The following is a 25,278-nucleotide window of genomic DNA, read 5'->3' as shown; positions in this document are numbered from 1 at the left end:
AACTTACCATCAAACAAGGGGGTCAAATATATTTTGTCTAATTCTTAGTGATGATCAGGTCCATCCCTACTTTCATCATTGTTATAATAAACAGAAGGGATTAGGTATCTGCATACTGTTTTTAAAAGAAAGATGTTGGAAATGAGATTTACAGAGACACTTAATTCATAGTCATGTATACATAAATATGTGTAGAATCCTGGAATGATTCATTTTTCCTTTAATTCTGAAAGCCTTTGATAACTAAATACATGACAATGAACAATGTATATATTCAGAAAGTCTTAAGTGCTATCTCAAAATGAATTTTAACAGACTATTATACCTCCCCCACAAGATAATCTCGTAAAATGTTGACAGAATTTTTTTTTTTATTCTTAGTTTTTATTCTCTAATGTCACTTGTGATTCAAGAATTTTGACTGTGGTTGAGTCTACCCATAGCTACCAAAGTGGGTAAGTAAACCTTTCCTGGCCAATCATGGATATTCAGAGATTTTACAAGCTTCTGCTCTCTTTTATTGGTTGAAGAATAATTGCCTTGCCCAAGTCAGATTGAAAGATACATAATAAAAGAATTTGGTTAGAATCACTGAGACAGAAAATCTTTATTTCCTTTGAAACAGTTAACTATAAAAGTAATATGCATTTTGAGTTGCTGAGGGCTATTGAGTAGGAAGGCTTACATGACAATGAATCTACTCAGAGGAATCAGAAACAGGAAATGTAGAGAGATTCAGTTGACAGTGTTGAGCTTCAGCTTTAATCCAAATGAAAATGCCAATCAGCAAATGAAATTTTAAATTTTCAAAGGCTATCATACCCATTATTACTTAAACCAATTTGAATTGATTTTTTCCATCACAAGGAAGCAAGGAACCATGAATAATGAGATGATGAAATAATAATTAATGAAACAAAATTATTAATATATTTCATTATAATGATGAAATAATGCTAAGTAAGACTCCATTACAATACTATTAACTGTATTAATTTCCTAGGAAATGAATTGTCTTTTAAAATATTTAGAAAACATCAGGGAATAAAAAGCTGATACTTAATAGAAGATATTTCTACAGTGTACAACAATCACAAAATCATTAAAACAAAACATAATATCAGTCATTGATTTAAGGGAAAATTATTTGGTCAACAATTTTCTCTCTGAAAAAATTCTAAATATGTAATTTTTATATTTGCATCAGTTTGGTAGTTAGAATAGAAAAAAAGGAGTCTAGAATGGCAGTGGCTAAAAGACAAAGAAGGGAAAAGCCTGTGAAAACAGAATAAAGGATGGTCCGAGGATGAGAGTGAGAACCTCAGGTAAAACAAGGAGCCCTCCTGGCTAGTCCAATTTACATAGGGCAGGCTCAGGGGGAGGATAAAAAACATACAAAAAGAAGAACCAAAATTGAATGGGGGGTGGGGGGGCACTTCTCTTCTCTTCGTGTCCTTCGGGTCGGCCTGCCTTCATGCCTGGAGGATGTATTTTCCTTTGCTTGCTAATAAAACTGAGCTGTAACACTGGTCAGTCCATCGCTTCAAATTTTTGCTGTGGCAAGACAGAATGGAGGAAATTACACACTCTCCTGACACATCTATCAGGAATCAAAGTTTATAACCATTATCTTAGGTTCTAGTAACAGGGACATCTGATTTTCTTTCTGACATAACCATATTATCTAGTGTTTTGAAAATTCAAATCAGACACCTAAATGGGAGGATCTACCCACATATATTTGTTTTGCTTCATTTATAAACTTGTAGATACAAAATTAAAAGTATAAAGTAGGTTCTAAGACTATCTGTTAGGCAGGAAGCCATCTATGAGCAACAAGAGGTGGCCCCATTGGTGAATGTCCAATGGCTGCCTAATTCCGCCAAACTATTTGCCAACCTCAGTCCAACCATGTCCCCCTCAGTACTCTGAAGTGATTAGGAGATCAGAAAAATCCCCCATTGGCCGACTGGAGGGGTTTTCCCCACTCAGGCACATGCACATAACCTTAGGGTATCATGTACTTAGGTAACCTTGGGTAGCCATTGGACTCATTAAATGTTCATAAATATTCTATGAATACATAGATCTAATTATATCAGACTGAATTATGGGAAGGACATGCATAGCAAATCCTCTTGTTATATAACCTGCAGCTGTCCATTAAGACTGTCAGTCAACACCCTACTGGATTATGCAAACAACCTCGCCCCATGAACTCTATACCCCAGCCCTCCAGTGTCATAGCCTTCCCTGGCCTGGCCCATCTCTCTCTTGAGGTGCTCTCTCTGTTCTCTCTCTTTATCTTCAGTAAACTTGCTTGTAACTTGTAAGCAGGTTCTTCATATTCTTCTTTGCATCCTTATCAAGAACTGAGGCCCAAGGAAGAGGGGTCACCTGACTCTCTTCTGCTAATACTAACCATTTTAAGTAAGGAAAAATGTAGTTTAATGCTATGGTAACTTTAACAAGTACTGACTTCATAAACTCTAACTCTTAAAATTTGTACCAACACGTTTTAGTTTAGTGTTATTGTATTTGGAAAATATACTTAGAATCCAATCAAATTGCAAATTAGAAAATCAAAGTAGTTGTGGTTGAAGCTTTGAATCAGGTACTATATGTACTTGGTTCCTATTAATTTGCAAGATCATAGAATAAACCAAATATAATATTTAAATGTTTTTCAGTTTCTAATTATAGTTATCTTCTAAAAATAAATATACTTTTCTTTTTTTTTTTTGATGTTTGTTGACAAAGTAATGTCTGTTTTTTATTTTTTTCTTTTATTTTTTCTTTTTTAAATTTTATTTTATTTTTTAACTTTACAATATTGTATTGGTTTTGCCATATATCAAAATGAATCTGCCACAGGTATACATGTGTTCCCCATCCTGAACCCTCCTCCCTCCTCCCTCCCCATACCATCCCTCTGGGTCGTCCCAGTGCACCAGCCCCAAGCATCCAGTATCGTGCATCGAACCTGGACTGGCGACTCATTTCATATATGATATTATACATATTTCAATGGCATTCTCCTAAATCATCCCACCCTCTCCCTCTCCCACAGAGTCCAAAAGACTGTTCTATACATCAGTGTCTCTTTTGCTGTCTCGTATACAGGGTTATTGTTACCATCTTTCTAAATTCCATATATATGCGTTAGTGTACTGTATTGGTGTTTTTCTTTCTGGCTTACTTCACTCTGTATAATAGGCTCCAGTTTCATGCCTTACATTTTCCAAAAGAAAAGTATATAAAAATAAATATACTTTTCTTTTGGAAAATGTAAGCCTATTTATCTCTTATAATCTGATTAACATTTTGTAATTGAGGCTGGATTCATGCTTATACCAAACTTAAATTTTTCCAATGAATAGTTTTATATTTGCTTAAAATAAACTAGGGCTTTTAGCTGTTCCTAAGGGGACGACAGAGAATGAGATGGCTGGATGGCATCACTGACTCGATGGACATGAGTCTGAGTGAACTCTGGGAGTTGGTGATGGACAGGGAGGCCTGGCATGCTGCGATTCATGGGGTCACAAAGAGTCGGACACGACTGAGTGACTGAACTGAACTGAATTTTTTTTATGATTTGTATGAAATCAATGGTTATTTCTTTGTTTCTTCTCATTCTCAAGCAGAGTGCCTGACAAATGTGAGTGTTCAATACATATATTGAATGAGTGAATATCTACTAAATAATATACTTTCATGCTTTTTTTTATCATACATTATTTCTACATATTTGTTAAACATTATTAGGGACCTTATAACAAAAATGCCATTGGTCAGACAAGTTAGCTTTCAGTGAATGATTAATAGAACAATATTTCTGTGTGTGTGTGTGGTGTTATTTATATTATTTTATTAAAGGCTGCTTTCCATTTATATGAAAGTACAGATATCTATGGGGGAGGATCTCTAAAATCATAACAATGATGAAAACTATGTAACTACATTGAAAAAGATAGATGAGAATTGCAACTGGACAAACACTGCATGCTAACAAAAGCAGAATGAAGCAGGAACTCTCCCAGCAATTAAGCGGTTAACACTCCACACTGCCAATGCAAGGGGCATGTATGTGATCCCTGACTGGGGATCTAATATCCCCCAAGCTATGCAATGTGACCAAAAGATTAAAAAAAGAAAAAAAAAGACAGAATGAAACTATAAAAATCCTTAGGTTTTATATTTTAAGAGTTAGAATACAGTAACTGAGAAACTGTGTTCTCCTTTACCTTAAAGCTTGAGGTATGTTTAAACAATATCATATTACCAGGGTAAAGTTAAAATCTATAGAAATATTTATTTGATTAATTAGATAACTGGAATGAAAAGGGTACTAGACTACCACACTGGATTGGCATTTAAAATAACCAGCTATAATAATAATAAAAAAAGAATGTGAAGTAAAGTTGTCCGACTCTTTGCGACCCTATGTACTGTAGCCTACCAGGCTTCTGTGTCCATGGGATTTTCCAGGTAATAGTACTGGAGTGGATTGCCATTTCCTTCTCCAGGGGATCTTCCTGACCCAGGGATCGAACCCAGGTCTCCCACATTGTAGACAGACACGTAACCATCTGAGCCACCGGGGAAGTTAATCCGCTCCAATTCTGGCTTTGTACATTATTAGATATGTAAACTTGGGGAATACTAAAACTCAGAAAGATTCATTTTCCTCTCCTGTGAACAAAGAATAACAGCAGGAACAACATAAATGCCAAATATATTATCTTATTTGCCAAACTTCAGTACAGAAGTACAATGCTCTAATTGTCATAGTTGTATTGTAAGGTAGTCTATTGGCTATTATATATACCTTATGCCATTTAATAGGAATGAGTGTCCTGTGAGATAAGAAATAATTACTCTCTATACAAATGAATTTGTTTAACAATACACGTCACCTACTATAAGTTCATTAAAATAATTATTAAGTTCAGAGTCATCAAATACTCTTTGTAGAATGAGATGGAGAAGAGAAATTACATCAATAATGTGTTTCATGTCATCAGTTGTCATTTTTGTCCCACATGCCGATTTATTCATTAAGTATATTTAATTTTATCTACCAGTCTCCCAAGAGAGATGGTGAGTTCCTTGAAAAAGATACCATATTTAAGTTGCTAACAGAGTCCTAGAGTACATAATAGTAACTAAGAGATAGAAAATGTTTAATATTTGATATGTTTCCAATTATATTTTTGTTTGGTTCTATCTTATTTTTATTTTCCTGCTTGGTTAATGTAATGAGCTATACAATATGCTTATGAGAGTTTTTCCTTCATATCACCATAAAGCCACATATTATATTTTTTATCATTTTTTATTTTAATTAAAAATTTCATTCCTATTTTTAATTTCTCATTTAAACTTTCATAAATTATTTGCTTATATCCTTTGCCTATGTATTGGTATGGTTGTCCTAACTGATATTTTTAATGATTTTATATATTAATTTTTATCTATAAAAATGTTATAAATTAATTTATTTCATATTTGTAGTCTAAATTTCTTCTTTTGCTTCGAATTTTGTTGTAGTAGCTGCCACTGTTGTCATGCTTTGTATATTCAGGGGACTGAAAACATGACTTTACTTTGCATGATATCAAAGTTAGCATATTTCCTTTGGTTCTAGATGCAATATTTATCAGATGAAAAATGCTTATATATAACTGATTGATGACTTGAACTATTCCTGAATCAGAAGCATTATTAAGTTAAAATAATATTATATTTTATATTTTCATGAGACAATTTTTTCCTTACTACTTAAAAAACTTGTTTCCAGCTATTTCATTTTCTAAAATTTTTTTCCAGATATTTTTAAACATTTATAAACTTCAGAATGAGGTTTGGATTTTTGCAATTTTGTACATAAATGAGTTAAATTTACATTTAGTAATTTTCCCATGTAAGAACACAGGGTATTTCCATTTAGTGGGAACTTCTTTTGACTTTATATTTAAACTTTTATATAATCATGTGTCTTCAATATACTACATAGTTTGTATTTTAATTCTGTATCCTTATATTGAATAAAATTGTGTCATAATATTTCTATAAATGCTTACAAATTATACAGATCTTCAGTAGCTACCTAAAAATCCTCACTTTATTATGTCATTTCCAAGTTTTTCTAATACATATTCTTTAAGTATGTAAGTATGATAAACTAATTTATATTTTTAATTATTTTTATATTTTTAAAATTTATTTTATTAGGTAAGTCTTTGTAAGTAGCATTAACAGATAAACCAGAGATCAGATATGATGCATAATTTTGGATACTTTATTTAAATGTTTCTCTTTCTAAAGGACAGACTATTTCAAGAGAAAAGGCTTCTCTCCTCATGTTTGAGATCATTTTAATATGTTCTTTTGCACATTTCTCAAAAACAAAGTAAAATACACACCAAAAAAACTATCCCTTTAACAAAAAAGTAAAACTAAAATGGAAGGTCTCAATAAAGCCCTGACTCCCTTTAGGCACTAAATACAGAGTCAGGAGTCCAGAGAACCAGATCCTCTGGTCAGTAAGAGAATATCTGAGCAGCGATTTGAGGTTGCCTTCTTGTAAATAGGACATGAAAGTTCAAACAGAATGGGGAATTATAAAGGGGCTGAGACAGAGGTAGAGGTGCTCTGTGAATCAAAACCTGTGCATTGTAACAAGTTATGATTTCTGTCTCTTATTTCCCTTCCATGATAATGTTTTCAGGAAAATTCAGTCTACAAAATATTCTAAGATGAGGCAATAGAATGGCTGTTGTCTCTGTTATTTGTAACTTTATTCAGAATTAAAGAAGAATTCTACCCTTGGGTAAGAGGAAGTCAGGATCCAGCTGGGGCAGAGAGCATCAGAATGTAAAATCTACAAGGCATGATTTTCAATATTTGTTGATCATCAAAATAATTTGTAGCTTCATAGGCATACAGATTCCTCAAAGTCCTATCAAGCGTCTAATTTGTTTTTTCTCTGAATATATATTATTAATAAGTTCTCCAGGGATTGTTTATATCCAGAATGTTCAAGAAATTAATGTAATGGGGGAAGAGAAACACAGGTAAAATAGGAGGCTCCCATTATTTGATGAGACAATGGCTTCCAAAGCAAAAGCTTAGAAGTCATGAGTCTTATTTTATTACTTAGTTTAACCATTCAAGACTACAATTTCAACCAGAAAAATAGGCCTTATTGGACCAGAAAAATAAGCTTATGAGTACCATATCATAGGCATGGTACCTGTTATTCTTGAAGAAATTTCATTTTTACAACAAATGTCTTACCAATTGACACTTGGAGCTAGTGGAAACAAGAGGCCAAAGGTAGCTGGAATATAGGCTTAAAGTTACTCAGGGAATTTTACAGCTTGGAAGAAACAGGCTCCTTTGGACTCTCTATAGATTGTAGAGGACCTTGGTTCCAAGCATACTCTGTTAGGTTACATGCAGCAGCCAGAAATCCAGATTGATTTCCCAGGAAGTTTCCCCACCTCTCTGTAGGGTAGTTTGGAGAGAGAAGAGAATACTTCTGTCTTACTCCTTGAGTCTTGTTTGAACTTTATGTAGGTTAGCAGATTCCCTACTTGATAACTGATTGCTGTGGCCTTTAAGAGTCAACTTCTACTTACTTTGCTTAAACATAGAGAAGTGCATATATTTATGCAATGGAATATTAGTCAAAATAATAACTGAATATTTTGTAATATTAATAATGTGTAATAATAATAATTTGTAATATTAACTGAATATTATTTTGTAGTAACCTATAAAAAACAATGTAATTATGCCATTTGCAGCAATATGGATGGACCTAAATATTATCTTACTAAGTAAAAAAAGCCAAAGACAAATATCATATGACATAATTTTTATGTGGAACAAAATTACACAACAACAAAATTACACAAATGAAATTATAAACAAAGAAAACAAACTTATGTTTACCAAAGGAAAAAAGGAGAGGAGGGATAAATTAGAAATTTGGGATTAACATATACATGCTGCTGCTGCTGCTAAGTCGCTTCAGTCGTGCCCGACTCTGTGCGACTCCATAGATGGCAGCCCACCAGGCTCCCCTGTCCCTGGGATTCTTCAGGCAAGAACACCGGAGTGGGTTGCCATTTCCTTTTCCAATGCATGAAAGTGAAACGTGAACGTGAAGTCACTCGTCTTGTCCGACTCTGCGCAACCCCATAGACTGCAGCCTACCAGGCTCCTCTGTCCATGGGATTTTCCAGGCAAGAGTACTGGAGTGGGGTGCCATCACCTCCTCCGATATACATGCTACTATATATAAAATAGATTACCAACAAGAACCTACTGTATAACACAGGAAACACTACTCAATATTTTGTAATAACCTATAAGGGAAAAGAATGTGGAAAAAAAAATCTATATATGTATAACTGAATCACTTTTCTGTACACCCAAAACTAATACAACATTGTAAATCAAATATTCTTTCATTAAAAACAAAAATACAGAAGTATATCTTTGATCATCACACATGTTTTCATTCTTTTCTGTTTCTGTTAAGAAATCCATATTTCTCATTTAGGAATAGTGGTAGAGAAGCTGAATCTATAACTATGTCGATATTACATTGTAGAATTAAAGGAACCTCAGCGAAAATTGGATTTGGACAGGCATATAGGAGGAGCCCCCATGCTCTGTCATGGATCTGCAATTATCCCAAACATGAAGAGACATAGGCCTACAACTCTGACAGAAATGTGCCTTTGCTTTACTATTTAGCACCAAAAAGAAAACCTCTTTCTGCCCTATGCTAGACCAACCAATCAGAGATCACAGCCAATCAGAGGCTGTAGCAGGCCAACCAATGAGAAGCCTCCATATTTTGAATTCTTCCAGTTTCTTCCAATGGATTCTTTGATTATCAAAGCCCCTCCCAACCCCTTCCTTTTTCCTATAAAAACTAGTTTCCCTTCTTTTTTGTCTGGATTTGCCTCTGGTTCTCAATAGCATGCATGTCCCAAATTTCAGTCTTGCTGCTGTTACCAAATAAATTCACTTTTGCTGGTAAACTGGCTATTATTATAGTTTCCAATGTAAAGGAATTATAAACTGATTCCTATAGGTCAAGAGACAAGGGCCATAACGTTGTGGTGGTCTGGCACAGAAGCCTTGAAGTTAGGATGAAACAGAATTAAATCCTATAAATGAAAAGTCTGTTAAACACCTGACATCACTATCATCCACAGCACCACCTTCACCACCACCACCATCATCATCATCTTATTATTATTATTCACAACCACCTGATTAGGGTGGAGCTATATCACCTGTCCTTTAGAGTGATATCGCCCACATGTTTTCTACCATCTTTGCAAATTCTGACGATTTTTGAGTAATCAATTGTTAGACCAGTCCATGGGGTTTCAAAGAGTCAGATACAACTGAGCAACTGAACAACAATACAATTGTTAGACCAGTGAAATATATCAGCCTGATATATTCATCTTCCGGTGGTTAACCCCACAAGACTCCAGACATCCAAGGCAGAGGGTACCAGGAAGGGGGAAAAAAAAATTCTTATGGGGAAGGATACTGTGCAAGAGAACCTTTGGGGATCTGACTGCTTTTATATTGCTGAGTGTATAAATTTTAGTCCATCGAATCATGTCAAGGAGAGAATACTAGGAAAACTATGGGGTTCTACTGGCCCACTGTCCACTGGCCTTCTTATCTGTCCCATACTTTTGTGTGAGTTCAGAGCTCACATTACTAGTTGGTTCTCTAGGGGTAAAGAAAATGGTGGGCTTTAGGTGTGGTTGCTCTAAACCATTGAGATAGTTGTTCCCTGTTTCATGACTATTATCAGCCCAAGAAAGCTAAGCATTGGGTAGGTAGAGCTCAAAACAGAGAGGCAATTCCTTAAACTGTATTTACGTTAGCCATTTTGCCTTAGAGGGCAGGAGTAATGGCATTGATAACCCCAAAAGCAGAGTTTAGGACAATGACTAAGGTAAGGGCAATGCAAAGAAATGGTGTATGAGTTCCAAACAGAACTCTCCAACAGCCTTTGCAGTAAGGGAATTCTAGCTGACCATCATGGTAACAGCTTCAGAGCATTAAGAGTTGGGCTGTCTACTCTCTAAACCTATGAAGAGGATATCATGCAGAAAGGAAAGTGTGAAAAGGCAGTTGCTGGAAGGCAATGTCACAACGGTAATAGGATAAGTTCCATTTCCCCAAGGCTACACACTTCAGGAGGCAGAGATTAGGGAGATCTACTCATCTCTGTATTTTTCACACATGGCAACTGTGAATATATTGTTACACATGGGACAATATTATCTGAAAGAAACTAGAAACTAGTTAAGTAACTCCTACACATTGGGTAACTTTGAACCAGACAACAAAGGCTGAGTCATACTTTGGTGATAAGCTCCCACTGTCTCCCAACAGCATCCAATTGGGAGAGAACAAACAATTTCCAACTTCTCCCTGAGGAGCAAAGTGGGCTACACACTGAATGCTCTGATTTTATGGCTACTGCATGAGGGATGGAGTCTACATAGCTTAGCTCTGAAAGTCATTGGATCTTGCATTCACAAGTACCAAAGTGTATAAAAAATAAAGAAGCAGTTTTTTACTGGGAATAAGTGCACTCCCTATGGCCAGACATCTGGGTACAATGCAGAGAGCAAAGATCCCATCTCTCAGATTCTCCTTGAAAGGAGATTGAGTGTGTACTGTTCTATCAGTTGCTTGAGGTCTTGTTTCTAATCAGCCTATATCTATGGGCTGAGTTTATGCTTCTGGTTGGGACACTGTTGAGTCTTGGCACATACTCAACTATTGGGAGTCACTAACAACAAACACAGAGCCTTGGAAAATCATAAAGATATGGAGAAGCAACCAGGATGTCAGGCCAGGCTGATTGAAAAGATTCATCTTCTACAGGAGACCAGTTTGTCAAGACTGGGAGACAGGGGGTGATTTATCTAATGAGAAGAAACCAACACAGAGAAGCAAGGAAAATTAAGAAACAGGGAAATATGTTCTAAACTAAAGTACAAGAAGAAGCTTAATTATTTCAAACTATATTTTAAAGTAACAGCAATCAAACCAGTATGGTAGTGGCATAAAAACAGACCTATATTCCAATGGGACAGAATAGGGAGCTGAAAAATGAATCATGTGGTCAAATAATTTACAGTGAAGTATTCAAAAATATGTGATGGGAAAAGCATAGTTTCATCAATAAGTGTTGCTGGGGAAACTGGATATCTACATACAGAAAACTGAAACTGTATTCCTATCCTACATCACATAAAAATCAACTCCAAAGTGGATTAAAGAATCGAATATGTAAGACCTGAAACAATAAAACCCTATAAGAAAATACAAGGAGGTAAATTCCTTGATATTGGTCTAGACAATGATTTTTTTTTTTGGATTTGACTTATAAACAAAGGCAACAAAAGAAAATAAACAAATGAGACTGTACAAAGCTACATAGTCTCTATGTTGCAAAGGAAACCACAAACCATAAACAAAATGGGGAGGTGACCAATGCAATGGGAGAAAATATTTCCAAATTATATATCTGACAAAGAGTTGATATATAAAATATACAAGGAATTCATATGACTCAATAGCAAACAAAACAAAATAACCCAATTCAAATAATATGTAAAGTATCCAGACATTTTTTTCAAGGAAGACACACAAATGACTAATAGGTATTGTAAAGATGTTCAACGTCATTGATCATCAAAGATCATCATGGTGACTACATATTAATATATTGTATAACTAAAATGTACTGCTGCTGCTAAGTCACTTCAGTCGTGTCCAACTCTGTGTGACCCCATAGACGGCAGCCCACCAGGCTCCCCCGTCCCTGGGATTCTCCAAGCAAGAACCCTGGAGTGGGTTGCCATTTCCTTCTCCAATGCATGCATGCATACTAAATTGCTTCAGTCTTGTCCAACTCTTTGGGACCCCATGGACAGCAGCCCAGCAGGCTCCTCTGTTCATGGAGTTCTCTAGGCAAGAATACTGGTGTGGGTTGTCGTTTCCTTCTCCAGTAAAATGTACTAAGAGAATATAACTTAAGTGTACTCACCAAAAATAGTAAAGTGGTAATTAAGAGAGGTGATGAATGTATTACTTGATTGGAAATATTGTTACAGTGTGTATCAAATCATAATTCTTACAAAGTTTAAATGTAGTATAATTTTATTTGTCAATTATACCTCAATAAGACTGAAAAGAAAAGAGAGAGAAAGACACTTGTGTGGGTTTAGAATGCCATCTTTGTTCAAATATTTTATAACATTAGCTCTCTACCATCAGATTAGAGAGTATATAGATATTTCAAAACACATTGACATAAAGATATTTTGTTCAGTGCAGTACATATTTTGTTATATGGGTATAAGTATATCTGTTATAGGTAATTATTAAAAATAAGTATTCATATATTTCATGTATTAAAATGAATAATTTAGACTTGCATTAAGCTGCAAATTACTTTTAAAATCTGACAAAAAGTGATTACATAAATATATAGATTTTATTTTTGTCATATAATAAAGTTCTGAAGGCAGGATTCCTAAGGGTGATGTAGTTGTTAGACTCATAAAAATAAGACTACTTCTACCTTTCTACTCTATCCCTCTCAGCATGTGGGATTTGTGTCATACACATACGTATTCATTATATATATCATTCATGTTTCAAGGAACAAGAAAAGGAACATATATCTTCATTCATTTAACCCCACTGATGTAGTATGGCCAGCACAGATGCAGGGAGACTGGAGTATTCTGTACTCTACTCTCTAGCGTTTGTTGAAGGAAGTTACTGATGAAGGTATCGCAGTGAGTGTTATTTGCGTCTACCTACAAATATCTGTCAGCAAAGCAAACTGAGTAAGCCAAAAATAAATGAGCATACTGAAGATGAACCTTTTCCTCTGACTGAATGGCAGTCTAAAATGATCTCCTTTTGTTTTAATAGCAGGCTTTTCTTTTTTTTTTTTTTTTTTCTATAATTTTTTCCTGAAACATCTGAGAGAAAGTTGAAGACATAAGAATCCTTGATTCCTAAATTCTTTGGTATGTATTTCCTATGACTTACGACATCAAAAGCAGGAAATTTAACACTGACACAACATGACTGTCTACTGTCAATATCCAAATTTTGCCAACTGATTCTAAATGATGCCCTTTATGCTCATCTTTTTCTAGTTCAGGATCCAATCCAAGCTTGCTTGCTCATTTTCTCACTGATCACATATGTCACGTCAGGCACTGTGTAAAAGTACAGGGGATAAAATAATGAGGGAGAAGACAGACACAGCCACTGTCCTCAGGGTGCTAATGGTGTAGTCAGTTGGTTCAGTCGCTCAGTCGTGTCTGACTCTCTGTGACCCCATGGGCTGAAGCGTGCCAGGTCTCCCTGTCCATTACCAACTCCCAGAGTTTACTCAAACTCATGTCCAAGATTGTAAGAGTCGTAGGGAGATGGTGGATGTAGATGGTGTAGTAGGGAGACGTATTAATTAATCACTAATCACTAATCATTATTTTCTTTCTTTTTTTTTTTTAATCTGAAGAATATTGGTGGGTAAAAATCAAATAAGTGACCGCTGTTCAGGGTACCATTTTGCTACCGTCCCAGCAGCTTTAACAAAGGGATGTTTTCAACTAATCAGAAAAATGATTCAGCCATTAAAACATGTTTCCTTTTTTGCTGTTCTATTCCCTGTTGGATAACTTACATTCTACACATGGCAATCATTTTATTTTATTTTTATTTTTTTTACGCATCAGAAAAAATTTTATTTCACGTTTTCCTTAAACGTTGCTAAAGAAATATTATAGAACTCAAATAGTATTACAACCACAATCCCCAATCTTCCTACTCCAATAATTATTTTTAGGCTTAATTTTATTTTATTTTATTTTTTTTTTTGAAAATTTATGCCTTTATTTCAGTTGTTGTGTTGGCAATATCAATCTTAAAATAATGATGAAAAGTTAACTCTTTCCAAATATGGGTATTTTGGGTTATGGTGAAATAGCAGTAGCTTTAAAACAGTATAGTAGCTAGATCCTACCTATCTTTTCCTGGAATGCCCACTTCAACACCAAGCTGTCAGATACATTCCTGAACTTTTGAAGACATTATAATGATGGTAATGTCAGGCCAGGATAAAGAAAAACAGAAATGATCAGAAGACTGAGGGGAAAAAGACATGAGATGGAAAAAAAAAAATAGTTTGTATTGTCGACACCATCCAGTCTAGCAATTTTTACAGATGCTTTCTGTTTGCTCGAGACAGTTTATTGCTTATGTTATTTCTTCTGTTCCTTTTTTTTTTTAATTTTTCAGCACTTTATTTATTTATTTATTTTTTTATTTGATAAATTTAACGCCTTTTATTGCCATACCTCATTTTACTGTGCTTTGCTTTAGTGAACTTTATAGATACATGTTTTTTTTTTTTTTTTTCCTTGTTAATTTTCTGTTTAGTTGATCTATCCATAAGTGTGAGTGGGGTATTAAAGTCTCCCACTATTATTGTGTTATTGTTAATTTCTCCTTTCATACTTGTTAGAATTTGTCTTACATACTGCGGTGCTCCCATGTTGGGTGGATATATATTATATAATTGTTATATCTTCTTCTTGGATTGATCCTTTGATCATTATGTAGTGACCTTCTTTGTCTCTTTTCACAGCCTTTGTTTTAAAGTCTAATTTATCTGATACGAGTATTGTGACTCCTGCTTTCTTTTGGTCCCAATTTGCATGGAAAATCTTTTTCCAGCCCTTCACTTTCAGTCTGTATGTGTCCTCTGTTTTGAGGTGGGTCTCTTGTAGACAACATATGTAGGGGTCTTAGCAGGCTTTTCTAACTTGGTGAATGAAACAAGTTACAGTGTCGGTTTTGTTTTCATTTTGTTTACAGAAAGCAAGAAATGTCTATTTTAATTTCAGAAATGTATGCGTATTCAGCCCTTACTATTATAGGTGTATAGAGGTGTATATATAAATTTTTATTTTTGAAGTAAAACAATTTTCATTTAAAACAAGGGCTAAACTTACTACAGTGATAAGTTATTTATTTTTCATTCATATATTTACAAATTATGTATTAAACATTTAAATGACAGAAACTTTTCTAGGTGCTGGTATTTAACAGTGAAATAATACTGAAACATATTTCTTTCCTAAAGAGGGTTACTGCTACTGCTAAGTCGCTTCAGTCGTGTCCGACTCTGTGCGACCCCATAGACGGCAGCCCAACAGGCTCCCCTGTCCCTGGGATTCTCCAGGCAAGAACACTGGAGTGGGTTGCCATTTCCTTCTCCAATGCCTGAAAGTGAAAAGTGAAAGTCAAGTCGCTCAGTCGTATCCAACTCTTTGCAACCCCACGGACTGCAGCCTACCAGGCTTCTCCGTCCATAGGATTTTCCAGGCAAAAGTACTGGAGTGGGGTGCCATTGCCTTCGTTTGCATAAATACTTATTATGAAGCTTTCTACAATATACATAACTGGAATATAAACAAGCATTGTAATTTGAACACAAGAATATTATAATAGACAAAGTTTCTACTAATACAATATTGTAAAGTTTAAAAATAAAATTAAAAAAAAAAAAACAAGTTAAAATTTGGAGTAGGTTAAATATCTTTCAGTTTTATTTTTAATCATCATTATAAATCTAAAAAGCTATCTAGGAGTATAAATTTTAATTATTCCTAATTCAACTGACTAGGGCTAGGGATCTAAACCCAGATGTCCAAGCTGGGTTTAGAAAAGGCAAAGGTAAAAAAAAAAAAAAAGAAAAAGAAAAGGCAAAGGTAGTTTTTCCAATCTCTTGAGTGAAGCTACTGTGGTAGGAACCTTGAAGCAGAATTAGGAAAAACCTAAAATTTTTATTCTTCCTCATTTCAAAAATTGTATAAATATCCAAACTCTGTACTAGAGACTTTTATATTTGAAAATATCTAGAATAATTTGTTTCTTGTACCAAATTCTGACAGATTCCATATGGTTAAAGAGCCAGAAAGATACTATAATTTTAAGCTGAGGTGTTTTCATGAGAGGAGAAGGTTGATGTCATGGATAGAAACAAAGCTGTCAACCAGAATACATTTCTCAAATTTCTTTTTAAAAAATATTATTAAAATTTAAGTAAAATCTAATAGAAATATCTTAAAACTTCAATTTGCATTAGTGATTTTGAAAGCATCATCCAGAAGTGTGTGTCACTTGCACTTACCATTTAATTTAAATTAACCTACATAGATACAATAGACTTCCCTGCTGGTTCAGACAGTAAAGAATCTGTCTCTTTAGCATAAATAAAATTTAAAAACAAACTAACATGTACAAAGAAGCAAGAAAATATGATCCATAATCAACATAAATAAGAGTCAAAAATAGCTGACCAGAAACAATCCATAGGTTGGACTAAAAACACAAATTTTAACTACCATAAATTATTAAAAATTGGCCATTGATTTGGAAGAGGTCAAGATGAACAAGGTGGATGAACAGAAGGGAAATTTCAGTAGAAAGAAGGAAGATATTTTCAAATAAGAACCAAAGGCAACTCTGGAACTAAATAATGCAAAAGATAAAATGAAAAATTGACTAAAACAATTTATTGAGACATGAAAGAAATTTATTCCAGATGGAAGCCCATACCAGTTGAAAGAGATGAAAAGCAAAGGAAATAGTAAAGCTGTGGGTTAATATAACCCACATAGTTATGTTTTTAACTTACTTAAATAACTATTGGTTTCTAATGTGAACATGAAATTCAAGTATTTATTTGTTTTTATTTTTTTAATTTAATTTAATTTTTCAACTTTACAATATTGTAATGGTTTTGCCATATGGGTATACACATGTATACAAGTATTTATTTTTAATAAATTTTGGACTTTATAAAATTAAAAAAAAAAGAAAATCTAAGACAAATCTATTAATGTTATAAACTTCAAAAAGACCTATAGATATAAGAATTTTATAGGCAATTTTGAAGATCCTTTAGCAAAAGAGGCTCAATAGCATTTGATAATATAAACTAGCAAATTTCCCATAATAAACTTAGCAATGGAAATTAGAGTTGTTGGGTGCAGGATTAAACATATTTTGTAAATGAACTACTTTAAAATACTTTTGAGATAGAGGGTATATTTTGTTTTTTTTCTGTAGTTCTATTTTACGAAAATGACCGGCCTTATTGTACATCAATTTATTCATAGAGTAATTCAGATCAGATCAGTCGTTCAGTAGTGTCCGACTCTTCGCGACCCCATGAATTGCAGCACGCCAGGCCTCCCTGTCCATCACCAACTCCTGGAGTTCACTCAGACTCACGTCCATCAAGTCAGTGATGCCATCCAGCCATCTCATCCTCTGTTGTCCCCTTCTCCTCCTGTCCCCAATCCCTCCCAGCATCAGAGTCTTTTCCAATGAGTCAACTCTTCTCATGAGGTGGCCAAAGTACTGGAGTTTCAGCTTTAGCATCATTCCTTCCAAAGAAATCCCAGGGTTGATCTCCTTCAGAATGGACTGGTTGGATCTCCTTGCAGTCCAAGGGACTCTCAAGAGTCTTCTCCAACACCACAGTTCAAAAGCATCAATTCTTCGGTGCTCAGCCTTCTTCACAGTCCAACTCTCACATCCATACATGACCACAGGAAAAACCATAGCCTTGACTAGACGAACCTTTGTTGGCAAAGTAATGTCTCTGCTTTTGAATATGCTATCTATGTTGGTCATAACTTTCCCTCCAAGGAGTAAGTGTCTTTTAATTTCATGGCTGCAGTCAGTATCTGTAGTGATTTTGGAGCCCAGAAAAATAAAGTCTGACACTGTTTCCCCATCTATTTCCCATGAAGTGGTGGGACCGGATGCCATGATCTTCGTTTTCTGAATGTTGAGCTTTAAGCCAACTTTTTCACTCTCCACTTTCACTTTCATCAAGAGGCTCTTCAGTTCCTCTTCACTTTCTGCCATAAGGGTGGTGTCATCTGCATATCTGAGGTTATTGATATTTCTCCTGGCAATCTTGATTCCAGCTTGTGTTTGTTCCAGTCCAGCGTTTCTCATGATGTACTCTGCATATAAGTTAAATAAACAGGGTGATAATATACAGCCTTGACGAACTCCTTTTCCTATTTGGAACCAGTCTGTTGTTCCATGTCCACTTCTAACTGTTGCTTCCTGACCTGCACACAAATTTCTCAAGAGGCAGATCAGGTGGTCTGGTATTCCCATCTCTTTTGAATTTTCCACAGTTTATTGTGATCCACACAGTCAAAGGCTTTGGCATAGTCCATAAAGCAGAAATAGATGTTTTTCTGGAACTTTCTTGCTTTTTCCATGATCCAGCAGATATTGGCCATTTGATCTCTGGTTCTTCTGCCTTTTCTAAAACCAGCTTGAACATCAGGAAGTTCATGGTTCACATATTGCTGAAGCCTGACTTGGAGAATTTTGAGCATTACTTTACTAGCGTGTGAGATGAGTGCAATTGTGCAGTAGTTTGAGCATTCTTTGGCATTGCCTTTCTTTAGGATTGGAATGAAAACTGACCTTTTCTAGTCCTGTGGCCACTGCTGAGTTTTCCAAATTTGCTGGCATATTGACTGCAGCACTTTCACAGCATCATCTTTCAGAATTTGAAAGAGCTCTTCTGGAATTCCATCACCTCCACTGGCTTTAGAATAATTAAGCTTTTTCTATATCAGCATAATATTGTTGTTTTATAATTAAAAAACAAACACATTTACTGGAATGGTGGCCATACATAGACGTATTATAAGGGTTTCCCAGGTGGCACTAATGGTAAAGAACCCTCCTGCCACTGCAGGTGACCTAAGAAAACTGTGTCCAATCCCTAGGTCAGGAAGACCCCCTGGAGGAGAGCATGTAACCCATTCCACTATTCTTGCTTGGAGAATTCCACAGATAGAGCAACTGGGAGAGTTACAATCCATGGGGTGGCAAAACATCAGACATGACTGAAGGGACTTAGCGCACATGCACTTAGAAGCATAACACTGCTCAAATTAATTGTTAATTTAAATCCTGTCTCTTCCAAGCCAGAAGCCTTGTTTCTGGTAGTCAAATGGAAAATTTAATCACTATTATGGTGATACATTTTTGGAGAATTCATCCTTGGAATTTATATCTCACTTATAAATCCTCTGAGGCTTGCTATAGGCCTGCTACTGCTGCTGCTGCTAAGTCGTTCAGTCATGTCTGACTCTGTGCGACCCCATAGACAGCAGCCCACCAGGCTCCGCCGTCCCTGGGATTCTCCAGGCAAGAACACTGGAGTGGGTTGCCATTTCCTTCTCCAATGCAAGAAAGTGAAAAGCAGAAACACTTAAAACTTGCTATGCTGGAGAATGACAAAAAGAAAACTCTGACTAGATACCTAAGACATATATTATAATTCCATTAGAAGTATTCTACTGCCAATGAACCAATGTCAACTAATAAACTCTGCCATTTGCAAAAAATGTTTGTTGATAATGTAGATATAATTGAGTTTGTCTTTTTTATCTAATAGCTCAGTCTAAGAGATCTAGTTTGAAATGCAGGTTACAAAGTCTTTGGCATAGAAGTTGATGTTATCACTGAGGATGTATTTATACAGAAAATAAAATTTAGACAGAAGTTAATAAGCTAAGAGGTCACTAATACTGTTTTAATGATAGAATTAAACTAATTAAATCATTAGTCATTCACCTAGTAGATGACACTTCAATAGAACTACTATATAGGAACTTGTTAAAAACAGAGGATTCGTAGTGAGCGCCATCATACTGTACAACTTCAGGGGAAACTGTTCACACTGTCCTCTATTATTTTTTAACTGGAAAATAATTGCTTTACAATGTTGTGCTGGGTTCTGCCATACATCAACACGAATTAGCCAAAGGTGTACACATGTCCCCTTCCTGTTGAACCTCCCTCCCATCCGCCCAATCCCACCCTTCTAGGTTGTCACAGAGAACTGGGTTGAGTCCCCTGCATCATACATTAAATTCCCACTGGCTACCTATTTTACATATGGTAATGTATAATTTTCCATGCTACTCTCTCTCTCCCTCCCACGCTGTGTCCACAGATCTGTTCTGTCTGCATCTCCACTGCTATAAGTTCATCAGTACATCTTTTAAGATTCCATACATATACATTAATATACAGAATTTGTCTTTCTCTTCTGACTTACTTCATTCTGTACAATAGGCTCCAGGTTCATCCACCTTGTTAAGACTGACTCAAATGCATATTGCCTTTTTTTTTTTTTTAAGCTGAGTAACATTCCATTGTTTACATGTCACAATTTCCATATCTATTCATCTGTCAATGGATATCTAGACTGCTAGGAAGAGAACTACCATATGACTCACTGTATTCATGTTTTTGTTTTTTCATTTGAGTACTACTAACATATTAAATCGGAGAAGGCAATGGCACCCCACTGCAGTACTCTTGCCTGAAAAATCCCATGGGTGGAGGAGCCTGGTGGACTGCAGTCCATGGGGTTGTAAAGAGTCGGACACGACTGGGTGACTTCACTTTCACTTTTCACTTTTACTTTTCACTTTTATGCATTGGAGAAGGAAATGGCAACCCACTCCAGTGTTCTTGCCTGGAGAATCCCAGGGACGGCGGAGCCTGGTGGGCTGCCGTCTCTGGGGTCGCACAGAGTTGGACACGACTGACACGACTTAGCAGCAGCAGCAGCAACATATTAAATGTGCTTCCCAGGTGGCATTAGTTTAAAGAACCCATTTGTCAACAGGACACATAAAAGTCGTGGGCTTGATCTCTGGGTTGGCAAGATCCCCAAGAAGAGGAAATGGAAACCCACTCCAGTATTATTGCCTGGAGGACACCATAGGCAGAGAAGCCTGGCAGGGCTGCAGTCCATATGTACTAGCCTAGAATAAATCACATTGTGCATTTTAAAAAAATCTATTCTATTTTGGAGTATAGCCACCTGGGATAGGTTTATGTGGATAGCTATGGGAATTAGTCATACATAATTTTTATCATTAAAATCCTACAGTTCAAACAAAGCTGAAGTCTCCTCTATGATCATGTGAGATGTCACCTCATATACACTGTCCTGCTCTTTTGTATTTCAGGAATATTGAAAATAAAATTTAAAGTACAACAGATTCCTGAGAATCTATATTTCCATGTTTCTGTGAGGACTTTTGAGTTGAGAAAATTTTCCATTTTTTATCTCTTAACTAGCAAACAAATTAGGATTAGCTGTAAAGCAAGCAGCACACTCGGTATTTAATGAATGCTACCAAATGTTCATGTTATGATTATTTTTGGTTCTAACTGGTTTCAACTCTTTAAAAGTATAGACTCAGTAACAAAATTTCCTTAATTTTCCTGGGTATAGCTTAGATTTTAGTCATATATTCTTTCTTGATTGTAATCAACTGTACTCACAAAAATAAGAACAAAAATTGCCACAAAATGCAAATCTCTACATCAGTGAACTAAAACAATAAAAATTAATGCCATGTATCCTCAGATTCCAATGTGAGTCCACAGGAATGCCCTGTCTATCTAGTCACTCAGGATCCAGGATCATTTCAACCTTTTATGTTGTCACCTAAGCTTGAGGATTCCTCTTTTATTGCAGCAAGAGAGGATTTTATTGCAGAATGGAGGAGGATGCTTACTTATTTTTAAGTGCCTCAAACCAAAGAGATGCATATGATTTTTGTTCTCTGTCCATGAACAAAACTAGTCACATGGTCTCACTTCAAATGAAAAGGAAGCTGGGACATGGAGGGGAGAAGATGGAATGTCTGTTGAGACCTAAGTATCGCCATATTATACTACAGATGAGATGAGACTCATGGATCTCCATTTCCTATAAAAGTCATTTTATTGACACTATCTGATTAATAAACAGGCTTAAAACTTTCAAGCAGACTTAATTAATCTTCATTTTGAAATCCTGTTAGCACAGGTGTTCACTAGACAAATTATCCAACAAATGTTGACTCACTAGCAATTTACCATAATTTCATCAGTTATTCATCTCAGGTTTCATTTATGCATCTGCTGTGTCATTATCTCAGCTCATTATAGCATTAGCTTTTAAATTTAACAGACCATTGCAGAACAATGGTTATGCATAACTAACAAAGCTACTAATTATAGAGGCTTACTGTTGCAACATTGTTCACCCTAATATTAATTGGATGCTTTTATCTTTTGAAATAAACTTGAAATAAATAGAGTACGTGTCAATAAAATCATAAAATTACTTATAAAGTTCAAAAATAACTTTCCTGTGTTATGCCTATGAGAGATGACTAGAAGTATCTGGGATATAGGTTTAATCTAAATTGGATTGGTGGGTACTCTTGTTGTCATCATTTTTGAGATTTGAAACTTTATGAAGAATAAATATAATCATGTCAGTCAAAATTATGCTTTATATCCATAATATGGATTTTAAAAATGTATTACTAATTAATAAGTTCCAAGTTCAATTTGTAAACCATCTGACTGTAATCTAATTTAATTAAGATTTGAGATTCATAGAAAAAGAGCAGCAATTGTTTTTGATGAGTTTTGCTAAATTTATACATTGTTACAGTGAAAAATATGACATTAGAATCTTTGATATTATAATTTGGGAAATTTCACAACAAACCATGAGTAGCTAATTAAAGTATATTGCAAATGCCTTTTCAACCTTAACTACAAGGGTAGAGCAACAGAACTAACACTCCATATGTGTGTCACATCCTTCTTCAGATGGCAAATCAATAGGTGTGGAAAGACTTAAAAATTTAACTATGAAAAAAGAAAGATATTTATAAAGGGGATTGTCAGAAATATATTTTGTTCTTTCTTCATTCAAACATAAATATGGAAACTAGCAAGAAGGTTATTTTAATGCTATTTGAAAGCTAGCAAGAAGGTTAAATATAAGTAAGAAGAAATATATGTTATTAAAAATATATGTTAGCATTACATGCTAAGCGATTCAATAGTAATGGAACATTTACTTCTGATGTTCTAAACTATCTATATGAATTTGCCATCACAGAATTTCTATTTATTTCTCTTCCAATTTTCAGCATTTGATCAAATGCCTCTTATTGGCTGAATCTAAGGGCCAAGTTTCTGGGAAGCGTAGTTTCAGGTGTCTCCCTGATGCAAAGGAGGATGCTGAAGTGGGCCGTGGTACTGAGTTTACAGACTCTATTCAGTACAATGATTCTGAGAAAATGTTGAAATTAGAAGCCAGATTGCAGAGAACAAATAAATCAATGTAAAACAAGGGAATGTTTGCAATAATAGATGTTGACTAGGGAATCAGACAAGCAAACAAACTGAGGAGGAAAGGGAAAATCTTTTTTGCAGCCTCTCATTGATTTTAACAGGGAGAAACTTATTCACAGTATTTTTAAATCTATGTGATGAGGAAAATTAAAAGGGGAAAATGTAATGAAGAAAATTAATAGATTAATTCTTGATGGAAAAGGGAAAGGGAAAAGACATGAAAAGCACAAATAGGAATGGGAATTTTGGCTGATAAGTTCTAACAGAGAGCCCAGGTTTTTCCTGTAAAACTAATAGAAAATGAGTTATTTGAGATAATCTCTTGATAGTGCTAATTAGAATCATATATTGGGTGATAGTTTTCCCCAATATCTTTTGAATCTCTAAATGTTTAATGGTTTGGTGGTTTAGTCGCTAAATCATGTCCCACTCTTGAGACCCCATGGACTATAACCTGTCAGGCTCCTCTGTTCGTGAGGATTTTCTAGGCAAGAATACTGGAGTGTGTTGCCATCTCCTTCTTCCCTAGCCAGGCATTGAAGTCTCCTGCATTGCAGGCAGATTCTTTGCCCACTGAGCCACTAGGGACCCCCAGAAATGTTAAATAATGTAAATATAAATTGTTAAAAAAAAAAGGCACTAACTTTTACAAACTTTCTAATGTCTTTTAAGTACCAGGCAACATGAAGTACATATACACACTCACACACATAGATATATTATTGGATTGACCAAAAAGTTCATTCAGATTTTTTCCATAAGATTTTATGGAAAAACCTGAGCAAACTCTTTGGCCAACCCAATTCATATATATATATATATAATGTAATGTGTGTGTGTGTATGTGTATTTTTAGGGTATATACTCTAAAAATAAAGAATACTATAATATTGAGCCATGGAAATAAAAATACTAAAACGAAGTGTTGTATTGATTACATGTATGCAAGGTGCACTGAACTTCCAGGCTGTCAAATTACAAAGTAACTTGTAATTTTAGAGCAAGACACCTATCTTTGTGCCCTATTACACACTAGGAGGAAAGTTAAGATGTTAAAAAAGGTAGTCATGATGTAGGAAGGATGTGTAGCAAACATTATTTAGAAATCTGAAGTGATATTTTTAGTTTTAATGTGTATTTGGATAATGTGCTGTGGGATTATAGAAAGGGGGAAAGAAGTTAATAGGATATGAGTTTCTGTGGAAAGATGTATGTTTTGAAATCTCTCAAGATATTTAATGTAGCAGTGTTTTAATTCATTAAAAAGAGAGTGTTGACTATCATTTGGGACATTGTAATTATCTAGGATTATGTGTCCCTTAGGCTGGTATAAAGTCCTAGCTATAGACATTAATCAGGCTATTACAGAAAGACATTTACTATGCAACATTAAATAAAAAGTGAAAGTGGCTATAAGTTGTCAAATAGATAATTTCACATCAAAGTAAATATTTTCTAAAAACTAGAGTCTTAATATTTGAGGGAAAACACTAATATATAGGATGCATAATCATCAAAACAGTGTTTCTTGAAATATGTCTGGTGAAAATTGAATTTAACCCATGTTCCATTGAATACAGATGCATGCAATAGTATATATATAGTCATACATTAAATATGTTACATATACAAGTATTGCATGTATATTAAATGTATTATACATATATACATGCATATTATCTTATTGTATCTTATTACATATGTATGACTATATTATATATAATGTGAATACATATAGCACATGTATCCATATTTAAATACACACATAAAACACTTTTGTTATAGCATAGCCACTAGCAATCAAAATAGATATCATGAAAACCTTATGGTGATAGTAGAAGGTTCAGCTGAGCATTGATCCCAATTTAATTAACAAATGCATCTGTGGAATCTTGTGTTATATATAATTGTCTTCCCAATAGA

At 34.9% G+C, this 25,278-nt stretch overlaps 1 long non-coding RNA gene across 25 annotated transcripts in view; it reads right to left on the bottom strand.

The window, feature by feature from the left end:
• The window catches only part of LOC147366670 (uncharacterized), a 927,553-nt gene that overhangs the window by 226,346 nt on the left and 675,929 nt on the right, over positions 1-25,278 (bottom strand). For 4 of the 25 annotated variants that reach the window (XR_015168894.1, XR_015168895.1, XR_015168896.1 and 1 more), the window contains one exon: positions 572-1,554. The exons of 8 other annotated variants lie outside the window; for them this stretch is intronic. This is a non-coding gene — a long non-coding RNA (uncharacterized LOC147366670). Of the gene's footprint in view, positions 1-568; positions 1,555-25,278 lie in introns of those variants that run through there. 13 more of the 25 variants (XR_015168899.1, XR_015168903.1, XR_015168900.1 and 10 more) reach the window with 7 other exon arrangements.

Source organism: Bos grunniens, chromosome 8 (genome assembly GCF_055505025.1).
Source record: "Bos grunniens cultivar Pamir isolate PY7600 chromosome 8, Bosgru_T2T1.0, whole genome shotgun sequence".
Taxonomy (NCBI): domain Eukaryota; kingdom Metazoa; phylum Chordata; class Mammalia; order Artiodactyla; family Bovidae; genus Bos; species Bos grunniens.
This window is presented reverse-complemented; position numbering and strand designations above follow the sequence as displayed.